Source organism: Centropristis striata, chromosome 6, assembly GCF_030273125.1.
Source record: "Centropristis striata isolate RG_2023a ecotype Rhode Island chromosome 6, C.striata_1.0, whole genome shotgun sequence".
Classification (NCBI taxonomy): Eukaryota; Metazoa; Chordata; class Actinopteri; order Perciformes; family Serranidae; genus Centropristis; species Centropristis striata.
Window position 1 is genome coordinate 19072684 of NC_081522.1, and position 17305 is coordinate 19089988.

At 41.5% G+C, this 17305-nt stretch overlaps 1 protein-coding gene across 1 annotated transcript in view; it reads right to left on the minus strand.

Annotated features, from left to right (window-relative positions):
• b4galnt4a (beta-1,4-N-acetyl-galactosaminyl transferase 4a) overlaps positions 1-17305 on the minus strand; it is a 176957-nt gene that overhangs the window by 32414 nt on the left and 127238 nt on the right. The gene's annotated exons all lie outside the window — the stretch shown is intronic.

Here is a 17305-nt window from a genome sequence, read left to right on the forward strand (position 1 = left end):
GGCATAGAATCATGTTTTTGCATGTGTACATGTTAAGCACACATGTACAGTGTTTAAATGCACCCTTAGTAAAATGCATCAAAAGATTACAATGTATCTTAGAATATTGTATTCCTATAAACAAGATCATCTTGATTATGTTTGCCGCAGCCAGGTAATTTGCGAAACATTTGCTATTTTGAACTTTGGAGTCATTTGGCTCCATATTCATGTGCTCCAATTCAATAAAATATGTGATGGCTTGCCTTTTTTTTTTCACGGTTCACTTTCTATCTTTGTTTCTGTTCCTTTTTTTTCACTGTGTGATGGTCCCCTTTCTCTCTCCTGCCTCCTGTTTGTTTCCTGAAACAAACAGAAACTCATCTTCTTTTGATGAGGTCTGTGTTTTGAATTGAAAGAAGACGCACGCAAAAAGGGAGATAACATGAAACAAAGACACGAGAAGCAAACAGAGAAACTTTTGTTACATAATTTTATCCTTTATGCTCATTTTTAGGTTCATACTTGGATTTTGCTTTTCTACTAGAAGACATTTAAATGCTTTAATGTTAAAAACACATTATTTATATTCGTACTGCCAGAAAACCTTTCTAACAAAAAGTTACGTTGTCTATTTTTAACCAAACCATGACCTTTTTCTAATTTTATTAAAGTAGTGTGGTGCTTGAAGCTAACCAAACTGTGACCGAAAACTGAAAAATAACAACTACACAAAGGATTAAAAAGAAATACAGAAATTAAGCTAGTGTTTGACCCCTTCAGCAATACAACTACTACAACCATCAAAACTTTCTGGAAGAAGACTTTCTTGACAGCGAATGAGGAGGCAAATCTTAATAATTGCGGCAGGCAACAACCAATAACTGGGCTGTGTTATTTCTGTTTGTGGGTTGGTAGACACTTCAGATCTTTCAGTTTTTTTAATATTTTAGTCTATAAAATGACAAAAGTGACCGATGCCTTTTAAACAAGTTCCCAAATCCCAAGATGACAATTTAAAGTGACTTGTTTTGTCCAAATCAAAAGTGCAAAATCCAAAAAGACAAGCAGAAAATTACATTTAAGACGCCAGAGCCAGGGAAGGTTTTTTTAGCATTTGTGCTTGACAAATGATGGACTAATTGCTTCAACACTACCGGACATAAAAGCCTGGTCTTTCACGACAAAGATTGGCAAATTACAGTAATAGCATAGACTTAGGTGGCAGTGTATTTGTGTGGGTTTCTTTTCCTGATGTGGTTGACCGAGTTGAAAGAGAAGGACAAAGGCTGAAGGAGTGGGTGGGGGCGGCGGTCACGTGTTGCTCTGTGCACAAACGCCGCCACATCATCCGGCTGCCCAGCGATCTGTAACCAATAAATCATTGCAGGTGCAGGAGAGCGGTGACAGTGTGCTAAGGTCACTCTCTCATGAATAGGGAACATCTCTGTGTGCAGCTGCTGAAACGGCACTCAGCGAACTTAAGTGCCACTTTCAGCTGCTGGCACCCTGCTTGCCCTTTCCCATATGATTCAGACACAACGCAGACTTTGATCTGACCCGTACTTAAAAAATAACATGTTATTTTGCATTCACCTCAGACAAAACAGTCCAAAAACTCATTGGATTAGATGAAACTTTAATGAATTTAATGAATGTGTGGGGAAATTGACCGATCAGAATCGTCTCAACCAGAGAAACGAGGGTAAGATATTGAACAGAGTAAAATATAAAGTATTTTATCACACAGACATATTCCTGTAAACAACTGGTTTACAAGAAGATGCATGTATTGCAGAATTGAATCTCCCTGCTTCAATTTTAGCAAATTGAATTTATGGTTGACATGCTTTTTAACATCCTGAACCCAAAATGATATTTTTCGGCACTCTTAGTTACTGTAGATGGATTTTAGGGATATTGGTACTCTTCCTGACCCTTCATTAGATTGTCTATTGCAGCCTATAATCTGACTCCATCTGGGGGATAATCTAATGTCGGAGCTGAGAGGATGCAGTCTGCCGCCACAGCGTTTCAGGCTGATACAAACTTAAAATAAATAACAATTATAGCAATATAAACAAAAAAATTAATCCTCAACACAAAACCACCCGTAAACATTTGAGGATCTCTTTGTTCGAGCCTTTTGTCACTCTCAAAAAATCCAGAAGACACAGTTAAAGGGTGAATTTCAGCAGTGGCAGATTGGCAGAACAGCCAATACAAACCTGTTTACCTGTTATAAGATGCCAGATAAGACAATGCACACACACACACACACACACACACACACACACACTTAGACAGACAGCACAGATAGTAGGCCTATAAACAGTTGTGCAGCAAGATGGAGACAAACAAAAGGATCATATCACAGTGAGAAACAGACATGGATAAACAGACCAAGACAGCAGAACATCAACTCCTAGTCACACATCTATCTTTGTTTAGCTACTTCCTTTCTATTTTCTCTTTGTGACATCAAGTCATTCTGTATGCCAATTCATGAGCAATTTCATTTTTAGGTTCATATAATTTAGTTCCTCTGTGGGGGTGAGACATTTGTTGATTCATTGTCGGCAGTTGTCCGTTTGTAGTTATTTCCTTTTCTTAAGATGGGCGTGATTTCATAGTGTGTGTGTCTTATTATCCATTTGAGTGATATTCTTTCGGAAAATAAAATATGGAAATGAATCATGGAGGTACAAAATAAAGATATGGACAGAGACAAATGAGAAAGATGTGAAAGAAATGCTGTTATTCATACAAATAAAAAAAAACCCTTTTTCAAGATTTCTACTTTGTCCAAAAGTTTTATATTAAACTGAAAGACTTGAGATAAAGGATATAGAGGTGTTGCATGAGTACGTGTGTGTGTGTGTGTGTGTGTGTGTGTGTGTGTGTGTGTGTGTGTGTGTGCACTGGTCACGCCAGTCCTCCTGTGATGGATGACGAGGCGGGCTCCGGTTGAAAGAGATGAAGAGACAGAGAGACAGGCGGAAAGAAAGATAAAGGAGGAGCGATAAATAGCAAATGAACAGCAGAAACAGAGAGGGAATTATAAATGCTTTCTGTATCTAAAAAAGAAGAAAAAATACATTACAGTGAATATCACTGAGATGTGATTTCATACAGAACGGCACGCCAGAAGAAAGAGAAAACAAACCCCATAAAGGAGCAAGTGAAGGGCAAATGAGAGATGGAAGAGGGAAGAATAGCTATTAGCGTGTGACTCAGAGGATGAGTAGAGGACACAAAACAAGAGTCTAATTGCCTGACTAATTGGAGTCTTTGTTTCCGGTTTCCCTTCATTGGGCTGAACGGATAGAGAGAGACAAAGGAGCGCGACTGGGCTGGATAACACAGGATGGGACTCGTCTGCTCAGTTGCTGGATTTGAAGTATGAAATATTTATTTGGCGTGAACGTATAGAGCAGGTTTTTTTCCCAGCAGAATGACAAACTCCTTTCACAGGCATCTCAAAGAAAACTGTTGTAGTGCAGGTTGGTCTAAAGAAATATATAAAAGAGATTGACACACACACCCTCAATATTACTAACCTGGTTTGCAGTGGAAAGGGAGACTATATACTTTGAACCCAGTCTTCCTTTTCCTTCATCTCATCCATCTGTCTGCCGGCTACAGCAATTTCCTGATTCTACTTTTTCCACTATCTCCCCTCTTTCTCCAACTCAATTTCTCATTAATGCTATCAGACTGTCACCCTGTCCATCTCTCCCGCGCTCTCTTTCACCAGATTTCTCCCCTTCTAATACCCACAGGTGGCCTTTAAATAAAAGACTGCGCTCGGCGAGCGCTCTCCTCTCAACTACATTAATGATACCAGTGTTTAGAGCTGCCCCAAGGAAACGCACAAACTTCACTTTTCTCCCCTCGCGCTCCATCCCCTCTTCACTCCATTTCTCATGCATTCCTCTAATCCATCAGAGAGCTATCACGCTGCTCTTCCCTGCAGCCTCAATAAATCCTCTTTCTTCCATCCCCTCCCTCCGCTTCGTCCCCCTCTGCTCTCCTTCATCCCTGTCTCTTCCCCCCTTCTCTTCTCCTGTATCTTGTCCGCTGCTTCTCTCCAGCGCTTCTCTTCTTCCATATCTACCGCTTCCAATTCCCCCATATGTAATTATATAATATAGCATTACAGCATTACTATCTTCAATGATTTTTTTCCCCTTCTCTATGCCTCCACTTCACCCCTTTCTCACTTTGATTTTATATTAACATACCACTCTTCTGCTACTGGCCTGAATGCATGGAAATGTGAGGAACAAAAAAAAAAAATTGTATATCACAATGCCCCGCTCTCCTGGGGTTTGTGTATTTGTGCCACACCGAGAAGCATATGCTCTTTTCATCCCAGCAAAGTGCAAGTACAATTATTAAATTACACCAAGGTCAAACAATACTACATGGACAGGCTACTGAGGATTTATTTATCTACAGGAGAAATGTAAGAGGTACACAATTATACAGAACATTAGCAGATAGGGAGGATTAAGGGACAAGGCCAGCAACATTTTTTCTTATTGTCCACAAATCTCATTAAAAGAGAAAAATCCACAATGAATTGATCCAACTAACATTTTCTGTCTGTGTATTCATGGCCCCATAAACGCTTTTTCTTCAGTAGAGCTCCAGTGTTCTGTCCCAAAAACACATCAATGAGTCACAGTGTTGAATTGGCTGGAAAGTTTCTTTATTACAATAAACATGGGAACTGTGGTCTGTTTCAATCCATAAATACAGTACAAAGTGGTGCCTTACCACTGGTGTAAATACACTATTGACTCCTTTCTGAGTTCCCCAGCTGTTTAATGACATTACTGGGCCATAAAAAAAGAAACTATGTCTTTTGACCAACTTTAGAAACAGATTTATGTCTGTGGAGCCCCAAGCTCATTCATTTCTATGTTAAACAACAAGTGTGTTTACAGATGTTTCTACGGCCATACTGGGATGCAGGGTGAGAAGACGAGATAATCGTTTAAATACGGGGATAACGGCGCACACTTTGGGACAATCTTTCCTGGAAGGCATTTTTAGTGTTGCACTCGGTTGGTCAAACTAAAAGCCTTCACACATCAGGAGTGTTTTTTATTTTTTTTATGTGTGTTTGTGTGTGATTAATTCAAGCATCAAGATTTTTCAAAGCTTTCACACTGCAAATACAGGCAACCAATCATGTTATGCGGAACCGAGTTCAAGATATATACTCCAGTGTAGCCTAGGTTTCTGAGTTTATTAACTCATCCATCCATCCATTTTCATCCGCTTATCTGGGGTCGGGTCGCGGGTGCAGCAAGCTAAGCATTCCAGACATCCCTCTCCCCAGCCACAACGTCCAGCTCCTCCGGGGGGACCCTGAGGCGTTCCCAGGCCAGGCGAGAGATATAATCCCTCCGTCGTGTTCTAAGTCTTCCCCAGAGCCTCCTACCAGGCGGACATGCCTGGAACACCTCTATGGGAGGCGACGGGGGCATCCTTACCTGCCTGTACAACCTCACCTCACCTTTTATAATTAAGATTCTAAAAGTACACAGAGACGCCATAGTCTGAACAAAGACGGCAAACTTTAGACTAATTTCCTCCTTGAAAAAGGCAGATCCACTTCTTGCCATTCAAAATAAAAACCCTAGCCATATTCACTGTAACTGTTTACCAGAGGGGACTCAAATTCACTCAGAGGAATATAAAACATAAAACAGAGAATTATGGTGAATCATTGCTTTTTCTGAAGAATGACCTGGTGCTAATCTATTTGAGCCTTTTACTCAACAATTTGTGCAACTGTCGCAAATTTGCATTGCTTCTGGTAACAGTTTTGGACAATTGTTGTGTTGTTGATTTAAAGGCCTTATATGTGACAGAAATAGTGCAATGAAAATAGAGAACTTGAAGGCTGATTGCACACCTGTCCTATATTGAAGCGGGCCTGAATGTTGGATTGTTGGTTTTGGAAAGTTACTGAAAATGAGAAAAAGACAAAATCATGCTTGCCTGTCTCTTTAATTCCTCTGTGAGCAAGTGTGTGTAAACATGCATGTGTCCATGACGTGTCTACAGGTGGTGTGCTTAACTGCTGATCCTCTCAAATGACACCTCGATACATCCCTGATATTCACTAAATCCGTTCCCAAACAGCTTACATATCCCATCCCCAGCTGCTCAGCATCTAATTTCTGTGTTTCCTCCGAGTGAGCTGACCCTCCTTCATCATTACTGTCTGTAATCACGTTTGGCCAGAAGCAACCCCGTGTTACCGTTTGGTGCTACTCGTGCATTAGTGCCAATCAGATGTCCGCTACTGCAGTCTTTCACAGCTCGAGAAATGTGCATCAACACCCCAAAGACATTCTCATTAAACAGCCACTACACACATGAACACACATAGATGCACACACTCAAACATAGATTTGTGTCTCAGCAGGCTCCCATCACTCATAGAAACAGATGGCAGAGTGAAGGCCTGAGGGAAGAAAGTGGGACAGAGAAGTCATTGCAGCTCGCTGGCAAACAGCTTCATTCTAATTCAACTGCTACAGTGTATCAACCAATTACCTTGAGTGAAGAGATGTTGGCATTAAGGTTGGTATTCACACTCCAACACAATCAGGGCTGTGTGCACACACAGAAAAATAGACATTCACATATAAGTGAATATATACATATATATGAGAGGACGCAGGTGCTCGCCATAGAGCAGGTGCAACATTCAGCTCGTCTCCACGCTCAATCAGTATTCCTATGATGCCATGAGCGCAAGCACTATACTTTCCCCTCTAAATGCTTGAGTCTCCACACCAGCTAATGGCCAGCAGTGCTTAAATGATTCAATTATAGATACTGAGAGATCCCATAGCGAAATAACTGGTCATTCTCCACTAGGTTCCCCCTCATTGTTGCCAGGGAAAGGCGCGGTTAACTCTCGCCTTCCAACTATTATCGGCCTTTGGAGGTTTTCTGTTAACTCAAGTGTATTGAAAACAAATGGGAGGGAAGGAACGAAAGGGAACGAGAGATGAGAAAGGAAAAAGGGGCCTAAAAAGTAAGAAAAAGACAAACTCGCGCTCACAGAAAATGACGAACACATATCAACGCCCACGTGTCTGTGGAGGATCGAGGCGTAAATGTCATTTCAAGCAGTTTGTGAGATGAGAGCTGCTCCTTCAAAATGCCAGCTGTGGCATCCCAGATAACCTTGGACGGCTTTCCTGCTCACCACCCTACTGTCAAAGGTCAGCAGCAGCCATATTTAATATCAGTCATTACACCTGAAGGTGAAAATCTTGACAGACCAGGTGCTCATATTTGGAAATGCATACAGGTGAATGCAAACACTTAAAAAAATTGTCTAATTGATTTTATGACCTTTCTTTGAACTCTGGCCTTTTTTCAGACAGTGCTCATTAATCTCCAATATCTTTCAAACAATATTCCTTCTAATCTTCATCTTACTGTCAATCACAGCCCAGTCGGAGCAGCTCAAGAGGATCTGAAATAGTTGACGTCAAGCACAGCAGCGTCCTAACTCAGTATGCAACTCAGCACAGTTTAGTTTATAGAATTTTAGCAAATGTCAATCTCCCTGGTGTTGTCTATACAGCCCGAGGCTCCGGGAGCTGTGTCAGAGAGCAGAGGTAGTGTTGACAGGGTTATCTGGGTTCCTTATCTGACTACTTCACTGTCACTCATCAAGCTGTTGTGACAGCACCTGGCAGGCAGTGCCAAACTATCACTTCACAGGTATGAGCAGAGGTGGAGACAAAGAGATAGACAGACAAAAGGGGACACTTTCAACTTGACACGGGTATTACTTTAAAAGTCAGGCTGTAGGTGTCGTCAAAAAGAAGAAGCTTTTTGTTACTTCTCACTTTGACTCAGTCTAGTTCGAGTCTTTTATGGTGCCCATTTTTTTAATCTCTAAACAGATTGTTAAGATAATAAAAGGTATTAAGTGACATGTTCAAATTGATTTCCTACACATTAACATATTTCATTTATTGTGATATAAAACAGAAAATACTTCAATCAATACTTCAGTCAAATGTTAAACCCCCAAAAATAAGATGATTAATTAATTATCTAAATTAGCAATCACATCATTTATCACAAATTTTAAATAAACTAACCAGTGGGGGTATAAATAGTTGTTTCACTGGTTATTATTACATTTGATTTGACAATATGCTTATAAAAGTTTTCACATGGAATGATTTAAGCTGGGACCAAGTCACTGTTTTGCACAAGTCCAAGTTAGTCAAACATCTTTGCACTCAAGTCCCAAGACAGATCCGGAGATAAGTGTCAAGTCACAGACAAGTCCTAATTAAAGTCCCAAGTTCTAAACTTTGAGTTTCGAGTCCTTAATGAGTCATAAGGCACTTTTCTGCAAATGTAAAGCCATTTTAAACACAGGAAAACGTAAATGCTTTTTATAATTTGTATTTATTTGTTGGTTTTCCTGCAACCTGATTGGATGCTGTAGATCTGGGAAATTCAAAGTGTCGAGTTGCTGGGAATAAATGGTGTTGGAAAGAAAGACACAGGCAGATAAATCTGGAGATAAATTGAGACAGCAAGTGGGACAAATGCTCTCCATCCTCAAGTTTTATTTAGCAAACTTCAGAATAAGAACGTAGGCACACACACACACACACACACACACACACACAGTGTGAGTCATTACCTCCAGGTGGTCATAGCCAGGTGGTGTGGATGGCTACCAGATCTCCTAAACAGGTGTACCTCCCTGTCCATCTATTTTAATTGCCACCTTAGATGGACTTTCACACACCATGGCAACAGGATGGCCACACCCCACTGGTGAAGCATAATTCAGTCAGTTTTTGAACAGCATGCATTTCCGCTACGTGCTGTTTGCACGACAGCATATGCACCGTCCAACTGCTTCCATTTTTACTGCTTCAAATTCCCTTCTCCAATGTAAAAGGCAGTATGGCGTTGGAGGGAGACGGGCATGAAATGTGAGTGAAAGACAGACAGAGAGCAAATGCGCGGCTGAAGAAGAAAATGTAGCATACTTTAGATAGGGGTAGAGCACCTGAAAGCTCTTCTTGTAGTCATCCATGACGCAGAGTAACCACAGAGGGACTGCCAACTGGAGGGGGATTTTATATATATATGTGGTATATATATATATATATATATACAGTACAGGCCAAAAGTTTGGACACACCTTCTCATTCAATGCGTCTCCTTTATTTTCATGACTAATTACATTGTTCATCAAAACTATTAATGAACACATGTGGAATTATGTACTTAACAAAAAAGTGTGAAATAACTGAAAACATGTCTTATATTCTAGTAAGCAAAGGAGGAATCTAAAATAAAAGACATGTTTTCAGTTATTTCACACTTTTTTGTTAAGTACATAATTCCATATGTGTTCATTCATATTATATATATATTCATTTGATGCCTTCAGTGAGAATCTGCAATGTAAATAGTCATGAAAATAAAGAAAACGCATTGAATGAGAAGGTGTGTGTCCAAACTTTTGGCCTGTACTGTGTATATATATATATATATATATATATATATATATATATATATATATATATATACACACACACACACACACACACATATATATATATATATATATATATATATATGTGTGTGTGTGTGTGTGTGTGTGTGTGTGTACAAGTATGTTTCAGTAGCCTTTCATTGCATCATGTGGAGACCTCCAACAGGCAAGTGAAGTGTTTCAAGTGAACCCCTCAACAACAATATGTTTCATTCCCTGACAATATGATTCAACCCAGCAGCAGCCATTAGTCACTGCTCACTCAGCTTTACGGCAGCCAGCTACACAGCTCCAATGAACCGAGACGTATAAATAACCACAGTCCAAAACACGAGAAAAGAGAAAGAAAATAAAAAAAAACAACCCTGCTGAAGTGGGAGTGTCTGTTGTGTTTCATTCTGCTCTCTCTCACTTCAATTACATTCCTGAAGACTGCTTTCTGTTTGCTTGTGTTCCGCTGTGCACCATTCAACTCCATTCTTTTATGCTCCATTTTTACTTTAGCCCTGTCCCATTTCATCCTGTTCCTGGCCCGATATGATAATAAATAGGAACAGTAGCACATAAACTGTGAAAGCTGTTTTAAATTGCAGCTTTGTGGTAGAATTGAGTCTGTAAATAGGCTCAAATGGCCCTGAACTTATTTTTCAATAACAAATTGCACAAGAGGATCCTGCTGCCAAGGGCTAGCTGTAGATTGTATGTAATGACTAATAATTTTCACAGTGGCTTTCCATCTACAATTCAGTATAATATTCTGGAAACACCAGTTTAATCAGGGTTATAAATGCTTTAAATTACCAGGTGATACAATCTATCAAATGGCAGATTGTTATTGATGTACACATTTTTATATTTTTATTTTTTGTAGAAAATTATATCTTGTTCTACGGAAGCCCTGAACCGCAAGTGAAGAAAAAAAAAATTTGAGATGTTATCTCGTTATTTCGAGATAGTATCTCGTAATTACGAGATAAAATCTCGTTATTTCGAGATAAAATCTCGTTATTTCGAGATAAAATCTCGTTATTTCGAGATACTAAGTCGTTATTTCGAGATAACACACCTATGTAAAAAAAAAATTTTTTTTTTTATTTTTATTTTTTTTTTTACTGTCAGATATTATCTCGTTATTTCGAGATACTAAGTCGTTATTTCGAGATACTATCTCGTTATTTCGAGATACTAAGTCGGTATTTCGAGATACTAAGTCGTTATTTCGAGATAACACTTAGGCCTATGCTGTCTAAGTGAACGGACCGGGCTGTCCAGTCCAAGTACCGGCTTCCTCGTGAGGAGATCCACCGCCTCGTCACGCTCGTGTCACCACACATCCAGAGGGCAACCCGCTGCAATTTTGCCCTCAGCCCGGAGGTGCAGCTCCTGGCCGCGCTGCGTTTTTACGCAGTGGGGAGCTTCCTGGAGGTGGTGGGGGACGGCACCGGCCTCAGCAAGGCACCGGTTTCACGGAGTGTGGCAGCCGTGACACCGATCCTCCTGCGCCATGCCCGGAGACACATCAGGATGCCCACCACGCGGGACGAGGTCCGCCAGTGGGGTATATATGCGTTAATGGCTTGATTACTACTCGGATACACCTGTTAGCTGTGACACACACACACACACACACACACACACGTAGCCTTATTGCACAGGTGTGTGGGGTGACTTAAGCGCTGATAAAGTGGTGGGTGATCGATTTGCCTGGCATCGATTGATTTATATTTCAGCACCACGGCGGTGGACAGCTCCCACTAAGAGCTTCTTAAGAAGCTTCTTTGGCGGGATCTTAAGAAGGCAGTTAAGAACGCATCTGGGAAACACCCCTATCCTAGCGCTCCTTCTAAGCCGAACCCTTCTTAAGAGCCTTCTTAAGTCCTTAAGAACGAGCGAATCTGGGAAACGCGGCCATAATTAATTCGAGATCTTGAGAAAACAAAACAATAGTGTAGTCCAGACGCATAGCCAGTAATGTAATGTATTTGTAACCCGGCCCGTGTGGGATGAGCCTCTCCACACCCTGGGACTGCGTTGTGTTGTTTATGATGATGGAGGGCGGAGGAGGGACCAGTCGGACACGGGTGGTCGTTATATTGCGGCTCGGACCGCGTCGTGCTTTATTTCTCACAACGGCTGGCAGCTCAACCTTAAACAGTACAAGTAAACACTGGCGTGAGACAACAGAAAGATTAAAGGCTTGCGTTGTGTCCTTACTGATTTCCACACTAACTGTGCCGTAGATCTGCGCAGTTTCTGTTACGCGTGAGCTGTCCGTGGTACTGAAACAGCAATCGCCCTTAATATGATAATTTTCTGTCTGATGCTGGTCTATGTTATGCTGTACGTTAACACTTTATCGAGCCTACTGATTGGGTTCATCTGTAGTCGGCACTTTGTGCAATAAAATGATTTATTGTGCCGTGCGATAGAGCCGATACGCATGTTTTGTCTTTACTGTTGTATTGTGTACAGCCTTTATAGAGCTCTGTTGGGAGAGCTTGTGTGAAATATTATTTCTGCCTTCGCCACTGGTAGTATTCCCTCTGGGTCCAAAACGGATTGCACTACACACACAAAGTTTCTAGTGACCCGCAATCCTGCTGATCTGCATCTCTCAGTCATCATCTGGTATCCATGGAGACACCCGGTGGCGAAGGCAGAAATAATATTTCGGGTGGGCCAGTACAAAAGTGGATGGGCCATCTTTTCCCAGAAAAAGGACTCGTAAAAATGTAGAACTATAAAAATGACAAATATAGACAAACTGGAAAAATAGTGACTATTTTACTTTGCAACATTATGCATTACAAAGGAAATGACAGCAAAACACTGCCTCTAACACAAGCTCTCCCAACAGAGCTTTATAAAGGCTGTACACAATACAACAGGAAAGACAAAACATGCGTATCGGCTCTATCGCACGGCACAATAAATCATTTTATTGCACAAAGTGCCGACTACAGATGAACCCAATCAGTAGGCTCGATAAAGTGTTAACGTACAGCATAACATAGACCAGCATCAGACAGAAAATTATCACATTAAGGGCGATTGCTGTTTCAGTACCACGGACAGCTCACGCGTAACAGAAACTGCGCAGATCTACGGCACAGTTAGTGTGGAAATCAGTAAGGACACAACACAAGCCTTTAATCTTTCTGTTGTCTCACGCCAGTGTTTACTTGTACTGTTTAAGGTTGAGCTGCCAGCCGTTGTGAGAAATAAAGCACGACGCGGTCCGAGCCGCAATATAACGACCACCCGTGTCCGACTGGTCCCTCCTCCGCCCTCCATCATCATAAACAACACAACGCAGAGTCCCAGGGTGTGGAGAGGCTCATCCCACACGGGCCGGGTTACAAATACATTACATTACTGGCTATGCGTCTGGACTACACTATTGTTTTGTTTTCTCAAGATCTCGAATTAATTATGGCCGCGTTTCCCAGATTCGCTCGTTCTTAAGGACTTAAGAAGGCTCTTAAGAAGGGTTCGGCTTAGAAGGAGCGCTAAGATAGGGGTGTTTCCCAGATGCGTTCTTAACTGCCTTCTTAAGATCCCGCCAAAGAAGCTTCTTAAGAAGCTCTTAGTGGGAGCTGTCCACCGCCGTGGTGCTGAAATATAAATCAATCGATGCCAGGCAAATCGATCACCCACCACTTTATCAGCGCTTAAGTCACCCCACACACCTGTGCAATAAGGCTACGTGTGTGTGTGTGTGTGTGTGTGTGTGTGTGTGTGTGTGATCACAGCTAACAGGTGTATCCGAGTAGTAATCAAGCCATTAACGCATATATACCCCACTGGCGGACCTCGTCCCGCGTGGTGGGCATCCTGATGTGTCTCCGGGCATGGCGCAGGAGGATCGGTGTCACGGCTGCCACACTCCGTGAAACCGGTGCCTTGCTGAGGCCGGTGCCGTCCCCCACCACCTCCAGGAAGCTCCCCACTGCGTAAAAACGCAGCGCGGCCAGGAGCTGCACCTCCGGGCTGAGGGCAAAATTGCAGCGGGTTGCCCTCTGGATGTGTGGTGACACGAGCGTGACGAGGCGGTGGATCTCCTCACGAGGAAGCCGGTACTTGGACTGGACAGCCCGGTCCGTTCACTGAGACAGCATAGGCCTAAGTGTTATCTCGAAATAACGACTTAGTATCTCGAAATAACGACTTAGTATCTCGAAATAATGAGATAGTATCTCGAAATAACGACTTAGTATCTCGAAATAACGAGATAATATCTGACAGTAAAATTTTTTTTTTTTTACATAGGTGTGTTATCCCGAAATAACGACTTAGTATCTCGAAATAACGAGATAGTATCTCGAAATAACGACTTAGTATCTCGAAATAACGAGATAATATCTGACAGTAAAAAATTAAAAAAATTTTTTTTTTTTTTTTTTCACATAGGTGTGTTATCTCGAAATAACGAGATATTATCTCGAAATAACGAGATTTTATCTCGTAATTACGAGATACTATCTCGAAATAACAAGATAACATCTCAAAAAAAAATTTCTTCACTTGCTGTTCAGGGCTTCCGTACTTGTTCTGCTCTGCACTGCTAATTTGCTAATTTCAATTCCATCCCATCTAATCTGAAGAATACCTTTTCATGAATGCACGGTAATTAATCCTGCTGCACACAATTTGCCACGCTCAGGAGCCTATCAGCTTTGCTATAAACAGGTCGAGTGTAACGGTGCGTGAGGGATGAATGTCGTGCAGTGTGGCAGAGGGAAAATGTGGAAGATGACAAATAAGCTGCCTTCGCTTTTGGATGTTTCAATAAAGTCATCAGATGCAGAGAGGGATTTCAAATGTCACAGTATTCAACAAACCCATGCACATTAATGCACAGAGGCACGGATTTGCTTGCATGCAAAAACAACAAAAAAGTGTACGTGTTTTCTCCTGCACGCCTACACGGAAACATCAAACTATATTTTGCCTAATTATCTTAAGCTAGACTTTTATGCCTTGTTTGACACACTCCCCCTTAAGCATGTGAAAGCTATGAAATAGGAACCGATTTGACTTTAGTCATTAGCTCCTTACACCCGTAAAATCCCACAATCTTTCCAACCGTTTCATCTCTGGTACACGATGTTTCACGACTTGACAGTGAAATCAGTGAGTCACTTTACACGTCGATGTAGAAAATATTAAAAAGATTTTCAGAGCAAGCAACAATTGGTGTGTGTGTGTGTGTGGTGATAAATATCACTGTTGTATCAGATCGCAGTGGGGTAGAGAACACACAGCGGAGGCATGTTCTCTGCAGCAGCTCTCCTTGAGTGTGCAATGTTATTACTGACAGCATGCCCAAACTGTAGAAACCTCTCCTGCAGTTTATATACAGATGAAAAGTGAATAAGCATCCATAAAGCTTTGCACAAACAAAGACACAATAAGTAGTCACAAGTCACATATTCAGTGTTAGAAGCAGTAATAAAAACTTTTACTGGAGTAAAAGTAGTGAAAAATACTTACGGCTCTTAATAAATGAATGGGTACATCAATTTAATGTTGCAGGTGCTAAACGTGGGGCTAGTTTTAATGACTTTATAACCTGCAGGGGAGCTACTCAGGGGATCAATAAAGTCCTTTCTTATCTTAAAGGTACAGTGTGCAGGAATGGTCACTTCCTGTTTGTGAACGCAACATTCAAATTGGCCACTCCTCCCAAGTCAAAGCAATTCCCAGATTCACTCTTATTTTGGAACTAGCTTGGTCCACTTGGTGTTTTGCCTCACTAAATATGCATTTTTTGGAACAATACACCAAAAGGTGATGCTCAGAAACATCCCAAACACAGCGTAATGAAAATATAAGCGAAAAATACATGCAGAAGGCAAGATCTTGACGGATAGATACACTGCAACACACTTCTAGTTGGTCATGATTGATGATTGAGAGGGTTTTTTTTTGTCTATACATTGTTTTCTTTACAAAAATCCTGCATAGTGTACCTTTAACCTATGATAATACATCATTTATTTGCTGATTATATATTGTACTATTAGTCAGAATCTGCAAAGTAATTAGTAACTAAAGTTATCAAATAAATGTGGTGCCGAAAGTACAATACTGTAGTGTATTATAAAAGTATAAAGTATGTCAAAATTGAAGTAAAGTGCAGTACTTGAGTATGTACTGTAGTTAATTTCTGCAAAAAATGATTCTGCTGAACGACCTTTTTAATGTTCCTGCCATATTCTCCTCCACGCTCTGTTACTCTGTTGTTGTCTTGTTATTGCCGGAGAACGGAAGAAGCTTGTCAGACAGGAGGAGAAAATAGAAAAACTTTCAGCTGCCTACTCCTCCTCCTCGTCCTCCTCCTAGTCTCTGTTCTTCTTCTACTTAATCTTTTGTCATCTCTCTGTGCTCCCTTGTAGTCTGGTGTGCCTTCTGTGCTAACCAGCCCCAGTTAATCCTACGCACAGACAAACACAAATACTCGCCAACAGGTCCTGGCCTGCGTTCAGTCCCTTATGGCATTAATGGATTTTCATTCATTATATTAAGTGTGTGTGTGTGTGTGTGTGTGTGTGTGTGTGGGCGCGTGCATGTGCCTTTAAAAGGGAGACAGAATGTTCAATACATGCATGAATTTTAAAGAGCATTGATGATTTTCTTGTGGTTTTATGCATAATAATCCCTCTCAGAATGATGTTATGATGAGACCTTGACACATGATGAGACATTTGAGTTATACAGTGCGTCAGACTGAATTAACAGAAATGTCGAATTATTATGGTAATTAAGGCAAAGAATATATATGAGACACTTTCATTGAATGCCTTCCATCTCATTTGTTTTTCATAGATTGGACCTGCTGTCTTTTGCATGATGCTGGGCACCACTATGTATTAACATAACATGACATGCATGACTGTCTAGCACAGTGGTAGGCAACAGCTGCGTTTCCACTATAGTTGAATACCCGGAATGAGGCAGGTTTCCCTCGCCGAAACACCTCTAATTGGAATGTGAGCCGTACCTAGCGGCCGTTAGACCGGCCTTTCTTTCGGCCCTGTTGGAGAGCAGGGCCATTTTTTTCCCCTGAAAAAAAGCCTGGTTGCTGATTGAATAGAACGCTAAGCGGGATGTGACGTATACTCGACGCCACAACAACACGCGCCATTTTAAAAAAGGGACTCGTCTCCTCTCGTCCATAATCATCGCCGCCATGTGCATGAACACAGCTCCCATGTTAATTCCATCTATAATTCTGTATGTGACATCCAGGTTGAAACTGTCGCTAAGCGATTAAGCGACAGTCGAAAACCATACGTCACCTCCGGGGTCTTGTAAGTCCCTCTGGGGACTTCTTTTTTTGTAATGGAGACACGCCAAGTGAGCGGCCATTTGAGAAGGCGTGGCCTGAATCGTTCCCAGGGGCTTTATTTTTACCCTAATGGAAACACGGCTAACCTGCGGCTCCTGTGGCTGTGAAAGAACATAAAAATAATAATCATTTTCATTTTAATTACAATCTCTCTCTTCTCTCCGTCTTCCATGGCGGCGCTACCTGTTCATGTCCAGACAAGCTAGCTTGGCGAGTTAGCCTTCTGCTGAAACTCTTCAACGTACACAACACAGTGTTGACACGAGCCGGGGACATCGATAGCTAGACGGGCATGTTCCAGCCCTAGGCAGCCCGAGCAGACCTGGTGTGGATCACTGCTCAAAATCCCACAGCGACAGGGAGGGGCCTCGGAGTCTCTGTGCCCTCTGGTGTGAGGGTTTCTA